At 36.4% G+C, this 7,383-nt stretch overlaps 1 pseudogene; it reads left to right on the plus strand.

Annotated features, from left to right (window-relative positions):
• Nucleotides 1-4,335: 4,335 nt before the first annotated feature.
• Nucleotides 4,336-5,932, plus strand: LOC123850255 (protein SET-like; annotated as a pseudogene).
• Nucleotides 5,933-7,383: the final 1,451 nt, after the last annotated feature.

Genomic DNA, 7,383 nt, shown 5'->3' on the forward strand with positions numbered 1-7,383 from the left:
TTTAAAAAGATCTAAATAAAGGAAGAGATATGCCCTGTTTATGCACAGGGAGAATCAATATTGTTAAGAAGTAAGTTCTTGCCAAATATAGCTATTTCTAGACTTTCTACTCTGTTCCATTGACCTATATGTCTATCTTTTAACCAATACCAACTTGTCTTGATGACTATACCTTTATAGTTAATCTTAAAATCAGGTGGTGTGAGACTTCCAATGCTCTTTTGAACTTTTTTTGGCTCCTCTAGGCCTTTGGAATTTCTTTACACATTTTAGGACCATCTTGTCAATTTTAGAACCAGCTTCTCAAAACTGGTTATAGTTGTAGTAGAGATTTTAATAAAACTATAGATAACGTATATATAATAACTTAGATCAACTGCCTTCAACAAAGATGTAAATCAACAGAAAAAAAGTTTGCTTTTTCAATAGATGGTGCTTGAACAATTGAATGTCCATATGTGGAAGGAAGGAAGGAAGGAAGGAAGGAAGGAAGGAAGGAAGGAAGGAAGGAAGGAAGGAAGGAAAGAAGGAAGGAAAGAAGGAAGGAAGAATAAACCTCTGCCCCTATCTCACACCATACACAAAAATTAATTTGTGAAGATCACAGACTTAAATGTAAGAGCTAAAAATACAAAACTCTAAGAAATCACAGGAAAAAAATCTTTATGATCTTGAGTCAACCAAAGATTGCGTATATAGAACACAAAAAGCATAAACCATAAAGAAAAACTGTTATTGAAAGTCATAAATATGAAAAACCTCCACTCCTCAAAAGACACTAAGAAAATGAAAAGATAAGCCTTAGGCTGGAGAATATAGTTCCAAAACATTTATCTGATAAAGGACTTGTATTTGGAATAAAATATAAAGAATTCTTACAACACAACAAATAGCCCATTAAAAATGGACAAAAGATTTGGACAGACACTGAAGAAGATATATGGATGGCAAATAAGCACATGAAAAAATGCCCAATATCATTAATCACCAGGGAAATACAAATTAAAACCACAATGACATAGCAACTGCTACTATTCAACTACTATAATAGATAAAATCTAAAAGACTAACAATATCAAGTGCTATCAAGGATGAAGAATAACTAGAACACTATCATATTGCCAGAAGAAATGCAAAATTGTTCAGCCATTTTGGAAAACAATTTGTCAGTTTCTTATAAAATGAATACACACTTACACAGCCCAGAAACTCTACTCCTAAGTATTTACCTAAGAGAAAAGAAAACATATTCCCACATAAATATTGGTATGTAAATACTTATAGTAGTAGCTTTATTCATAATAGCCAAAAACTGGAAACAACCAAAAAGACCCACCTCCTCCTCCAGGAGGAACACTGAGGGTCCGTGCCATAGGAATCCATAAAATGTGGAGTTTTGAAACTCAGGCATGTGCCTGAAATAAAAACGCTCAGCCACAAGCCAGGTGAATAGAGTTCTAAAGGAAACCCAGGAGACAACAGTGATTGATTGCTTTTCTGTGAGGGCTCACTGAAGAGTGGGGGTGCAAACTTTCAGCTCCACAGCTAGAGAGTGGAGCCCAGCCATATTCATCCTGCCCATGGTTGTTGAAAGCCTTCAGAGAGCAAAACAGCACCACATAATGGAATCCAGAGCCACTTACACTGAGCCCTACCTCTGCCAAGGGAGGCACATTTGCAATAGGGCAAGTCCACCTGAGAATCAGCACATCAGGCCCCTTCCCCAGAAGACCAGCACAAACAACTCGACCTCACCAAGTTTACTGATCATACAAGGCTGCAAAGCTCCAGCTCTTGGGGAAACAGTATACAGCATTCTTTGTATTTTTATCCTTTAGTCTTTTAGTATTATTTTTTCAGTTATTTTCTTTTTTTATTCTTTTTTAACTTTTAATTTTATATATACATTATATATATTTTTGTTTCCTTTCATTGTATTTTATCTTATTTTACATATATATAAAAGTTTACATATATATGTGTTTTCTTTCTTTCTTTTTTTCTTATTTTGGGATCTAGTTTCTTTTAACAAGAAGACCAAAAAACACCCAGAATCATGTTTTTTGCTTTGGTTTGGTTCGGTTTCCTTTGTTTTTGTTTATGTATTGTTCAGTTTCTGTTATTATTATTGCTTTTTTTTTTTTTCTCTTTCTTCTTTTCTTTTCTGGACAAAATGACCAGATGGAGAAATTCACCCCAAAAGAAACAACAGAAGGTAGTAGTCACTAACAGGGATTTAATCAATTTAGAGAAAATAAGATGTCTGAACTAGAATTTAAAACAATGAATATAAAGATACTAACTAGGCTTGAAAAAAGTATAGAAGACAATAGGAAACCCCTTACTGTAGAAATAAAAGAACTAAACTCTAGTCAGGCCAAAATTAAAAATGCTATTATTAAGATGCACTCCCAAGTGGAGGCCATAAAATAGAGAATGAATGAATCAGAAGAGTGAAAAAGTGATATAGAAGATAAAATGATGGAAAATAAGGAAGCTGAAAAGACAGGAAAAATTATTAGATCACAAATTTAGACATAGGAAACTCTGTGATTCCATAAAGTGAAATAATACCCATATTCTAGGAGTCCCAGAAGACAAGGAGCAGGAAAAAGAGGCAGAAGGTTTATTTGAACAAATTATAGCTCAGAACTTCCCTAATCTGGGGAAGGAAACAGGCATTTAAGTCCAGGAGGCACAGAGAACCCTACTCAAAATCAACAAAAGTAAGTCAACATTTCAACATATTATAGTGAAGCTTGCAAATTTCAAAATTAAGAGAAAATCCTGAAAGCAGCTTGGGACAAGAGGTCCTTAACATAAAAGGGTAGTCACATAAGGCTGGCAGTAGACCTGTCCACAGAGAGAAGGCAGGCCAGAAAGGACTGGCATGATATATTCAATGTGCTAAATAGGAAAAATATGCAGCCAAGAATACTTTATCCAGCAAGACTGTCATTCAGCATAGAAGGAGAGATAAAGAAGATTCCAGGACAAACAAAACTGAAGGAATTTGTGAACACTATACCAGCACTGCAAGAAATATTACAGGGGATCCTTTGAGTGGAGAGAGAGACCAAAAGTAACAAAGACTAGAAAGGAACAGAGACAATCTACAGAAACAGGGACTTTACAGGTAATACATGGATATTAAATTCGTATCTTTCAATAGTTACTCTGAATGTAATTGGACTAAATGCTACAATCAAACAACACAGGCTATCAGATTGGATTTAAAAGAAAGACTCATTGATATGCTGCTTTACAAGAGACTCATTTTAGACACAAAGACACCTCAGAATCAAAGTGAGAGGGTGGAGAGTGATTTATCATGTTAATGGACATAAAAAGAAAGATGGGGTAGCCATCCTTATATAAGACAAATTAGATTTTAAACCAAAGACTGTAGTAAGGGATGAAGCAGGACACTATATATTACTTAAGGGGTCTTACTCAAAAAGATCTAACAATTATATTTATGCTCCTAACCAGGGAGCAGTCAATTACATAAACCAATTAATAAAAAATTTAAAGAAACACAGTGATAATAATACAATCATAGTAAGGGACTTTAACACCCCACTCACAGCAATGGACAGATCATTTAAGCAGATCAATAAGGAGACAAGGACTTTGACTAACACACGGGACCAGATGGACTTCACAGATAATATACAACATTCCAACCTAAAGCAACAGAATACACATTCTTCTGAGTGCACATCAAACATTCTCCAGAATAGATCACATACTGGGTCACAAATCAGGTCTCAACTGGTACCAAAAGACTGGAATTATTCTTTGCATATTTTCAGATGGACAGATCATCTAAGCAAAAGATCAACAAGGAAATAAGGGCTTTGAATGACACACTGGACCAGATGGACTTCACAGATCTATTCAGAACATTCCATCCCAAAGCAACAGAATACACATTCTTCTCTAGGGACCATGGAACATTCTCCAGAATAGATCACATCCTGAGTCACAAATCAGGTCTCATCCTGTACCAAAAGACTGGGATCATTGCCTGCATACTTTTGGACCACAGTGCTTTGAAACTTGAACTCAATCACAAGAGGAAATTTGGAAGAACTCAAACACTTGGTGGTTAAAGAGCATCCTACTAAAGAATGAATGGGTCAACCAGAAAATTAAAGAATTTTAAAAAATTCATGGAAACAACTGGAAATGAAAACACAACTGTTCAAAACTTTGGGATACAGCAAAGGCCATCCTAAGAGGGAAGTACAAAGCAATACAAGCCTTTCTCAAGAAACAAGAAAGGTCTTGAAGCAGGGCTTTTTCCCGACGTGCCTCTCTCCTGGTTTCATGGAGTTTCCTCACAGCATGGCCCCCAAATGCCAGTCTTCACTCCTGCCTCAAATGAAGAAACAAAGACTACCTCCTGCCACCAAGTCACAGGAGATGTCGATATCTCAGCACTTGCCTAAGGGAGAAAAAGAACAGCAAGAAACAATTGAACATATTGATGAAGTACAAAATGAAATAGACAGACTTAATGAACAAGCCAGTGAGGAGATTTTGAAAGTAGAACAGAAATATAACAAACTCCGCCAACCATTTTTTTCAGAAAAGGTTGGAATTGATCGCCAAAATCCCCAATTTTGGGGTAACAACATTTGTCAACCATCCACAAGTGTCTGCACTGCTTGGGGAGGAGGATGAAGAGGTGCTGCATTATTTGACAAGAGTTAAAGTGACAGAATTTGAAGATATTAAATCAGGTTACAGAATAGATTTTTATTTTGATGAAAACCCTTACTTTGAAAATAAAGTTCTCTCCAAAGAATTTCATCTGAATGAGAGTGGTGATCCATCTTCAAAGTCCACCAAAATCAAATGGAAATCTGGAAAGGATTTGATGAAACATTCAAGTCAAACACAGAATAAAGCCAGCAGGAAGAGACAACATAAGGAACCAGAGAGCTTCTTCACCCGGTTTACTGACCATTCTGATGCAGGTGCAGATGAGTTAGGAGAGGTCATCAAAGATGATATTTGGTCAAATCCATTATAGTACTACTTGGTTCCTGATATGGATGATGAAGAAGGGGAAGGACAAGAAGATGATGATAATGAAGAAGAAGAAGGATTGGAAGATATCGAAGAAGAAGGAGATGAGGATGAAGGTGAAGAAGATGAAGATGATGATGAGGGGGAAGAAGAAGAGGAGGATGAAGGAGAAGATGCTAATGGAACACTGATGGATTCCAACCTTCCTTTTTTAATTTTCTTCAGTCCCTGGGAGGAAGTTGCAGTCTTTTTTTTTTCCTCCTCTTGTGCTCATTTGCCCTGTTTTTTGAAGTCTTTTTTCTGTCCCTTTATACCATGGCTCTCAACTTATTCTGGGGGGAAACACCTTGAGCAGAACACAGTGGGAAAAGAATCTCTACCCCTTTCTGTTCGAAATTCATTTTTATCCCTTCCTGTCTCAACAAAAACTTTATGGAATCAACACCACCATGCTCTGTGGGAAAAAAGAAAAACCTTCTGCTCCCTTAGCTCTGCTGGAAGCTGGAGGGTGCTAGGCCCCTGTGTAGTAGTGCATAGAATTCTAGCTTTTTTCCTCCTTTCTCTGTATATTGGGCTCAGAGATTACACTGTGTCTCTATGTGAATATGGACAGTTAGCATTTACCAACATGTACCTGTCTACTTTCTCTTGTTTAAAAAAAAGAAAAAAAAACTTTTAAAAAGGGGGTTATAGAAGGTCAGCAAAGGGTGGGTTTGAGATGTTTGGGTGGGTTAAGTGGACATTTTGACAACATGACTTCTCTTTTGGCATGTTTAATTGTGATGTTTAATGGACATCCTTGCAGTTTAAAACTGTCATCACTTTTAAAATAAAACTCTCTCCTAATGATGACTTGAGCCCTGCCACTCAATGGGAGAATCAGCAGAACCTATAGGATCTTATTTGGAATTGACATTCTCTATTGTAATTCTGTTCCTATTTATTTTTCAATTTTCTTTTTGTTTCACTGGAAAGGAAAGATGATGCTCAGTTTTAAACGTTAAAAGTGTACAAGTTACTTTGTTACAATAAAACTAAATGTGTACACACACACAAAGAAACAAGAAAGGTCTCAAATACGCAACATAACCCTACACCTAAAGGAGCTGGAGAAAGAACAGCAAATAAAGCCTAAACCAAGCAGGAGAAGAGAAATAATAAAGATTAGAGCAGAAATCAATGAAATAGAAACCAAAAGAACAGTAGAACAGATCAATGAAACTAGAAGCTGGTTCTATGAAAGAATTAATAAGATCAATAAACCCCTAGCCAGACTTATCAAAAGAAAAGAGAAAGGATGCAAATTAATAAAATCATGAATGAAAGAGGAGAGATCATGACCAACACCAAGGAAATACAAACAATTTAAGGACATATTATGTGTAACTATATGTCAGCAAATTAGCTGGAAGAAATGGATGCATTCCCAGAAATTTTTAAACTACCAAAACTGAAACAAGAAGAAATAAAAAACCTGAACAGACCATAACCAGCAAGGAAATTGAAACAGTAATAAAAAATCTCCCAACAAACAAGAGTCCAGGACCAGATGGCTTCGCAGGAGAATTCCACCAAACATTTAAGAAGAACTAATACCTACTCTTCTGAAACTGTTTCAAAAAATAGAAAGGGAAGGAAAAATTCCAAACTTGTTCTATGATGCCAGCATTATTTTGATTCCAAAACCAGACAAAGACCCCATCAAAAAGGAGAACTACAGACCAATTGCCCTGATGAACATGGATACTAAAATACTCACCAAGATTCTAGCCAATAGGATCCAACAGTACATTAAGAGGATTATTCACCACAACCAAGTGGGATTTAGTCCTGGACTGCAAGGGTGGTTCAACATCTGCAAATCAATCAACAAGACACATCACATTAATAAAAGAAAGAACAAGAACCACATGATTCTCTCAATAGATGCAGAGAAAACATTTGACAAAGTACAGCATCCTTTCTTGATTAAAACTCTTCATGGTATAGGAACAGAGAGTACATACTTCAGTATCATAAAAGCCATATACAAAAAGCCCACAGCAAACATCATTCTCAATGGGGAAAAACTGAGAACCTTCTCCCAAAGGTCAGGAACACAACAGGGATGTCCACTCTTACCACTGTTGTTCAACATAGTACTACAAGTCCTAGCCTCAGCAATCAGGCCACAAAAAGAAATAAAAGAAATAAAATCTGAATCGGCAAAGAAGAAGTCAAACTCTCACTCTTTGCAGATGATATGATACTTTATGTGCAAAACCCAAAAGACTGCACCCCAAAAGTGCTAGAACTGATACAGGATTCAGCAAGGTGGCAGGATATAAAATCAATGCATAGAAACCA

Source organism: Mirounga angustirostris, unplaced genomic scaffold, assembly GCF_029215605.1.
Source record: "Mirounga angustirostris isolate CCGP_5_RB_7025 unplaced genomic scaffold, mMirAng1.0.hap1 SCAF_15, whole genome shotgun sequence".
Lineage (NCBI taxonomy): Eukaryota > Metazoa > Chordata > Mammalia > Carnivora > Phocidae > Mirounga > Mirounga angustirostris.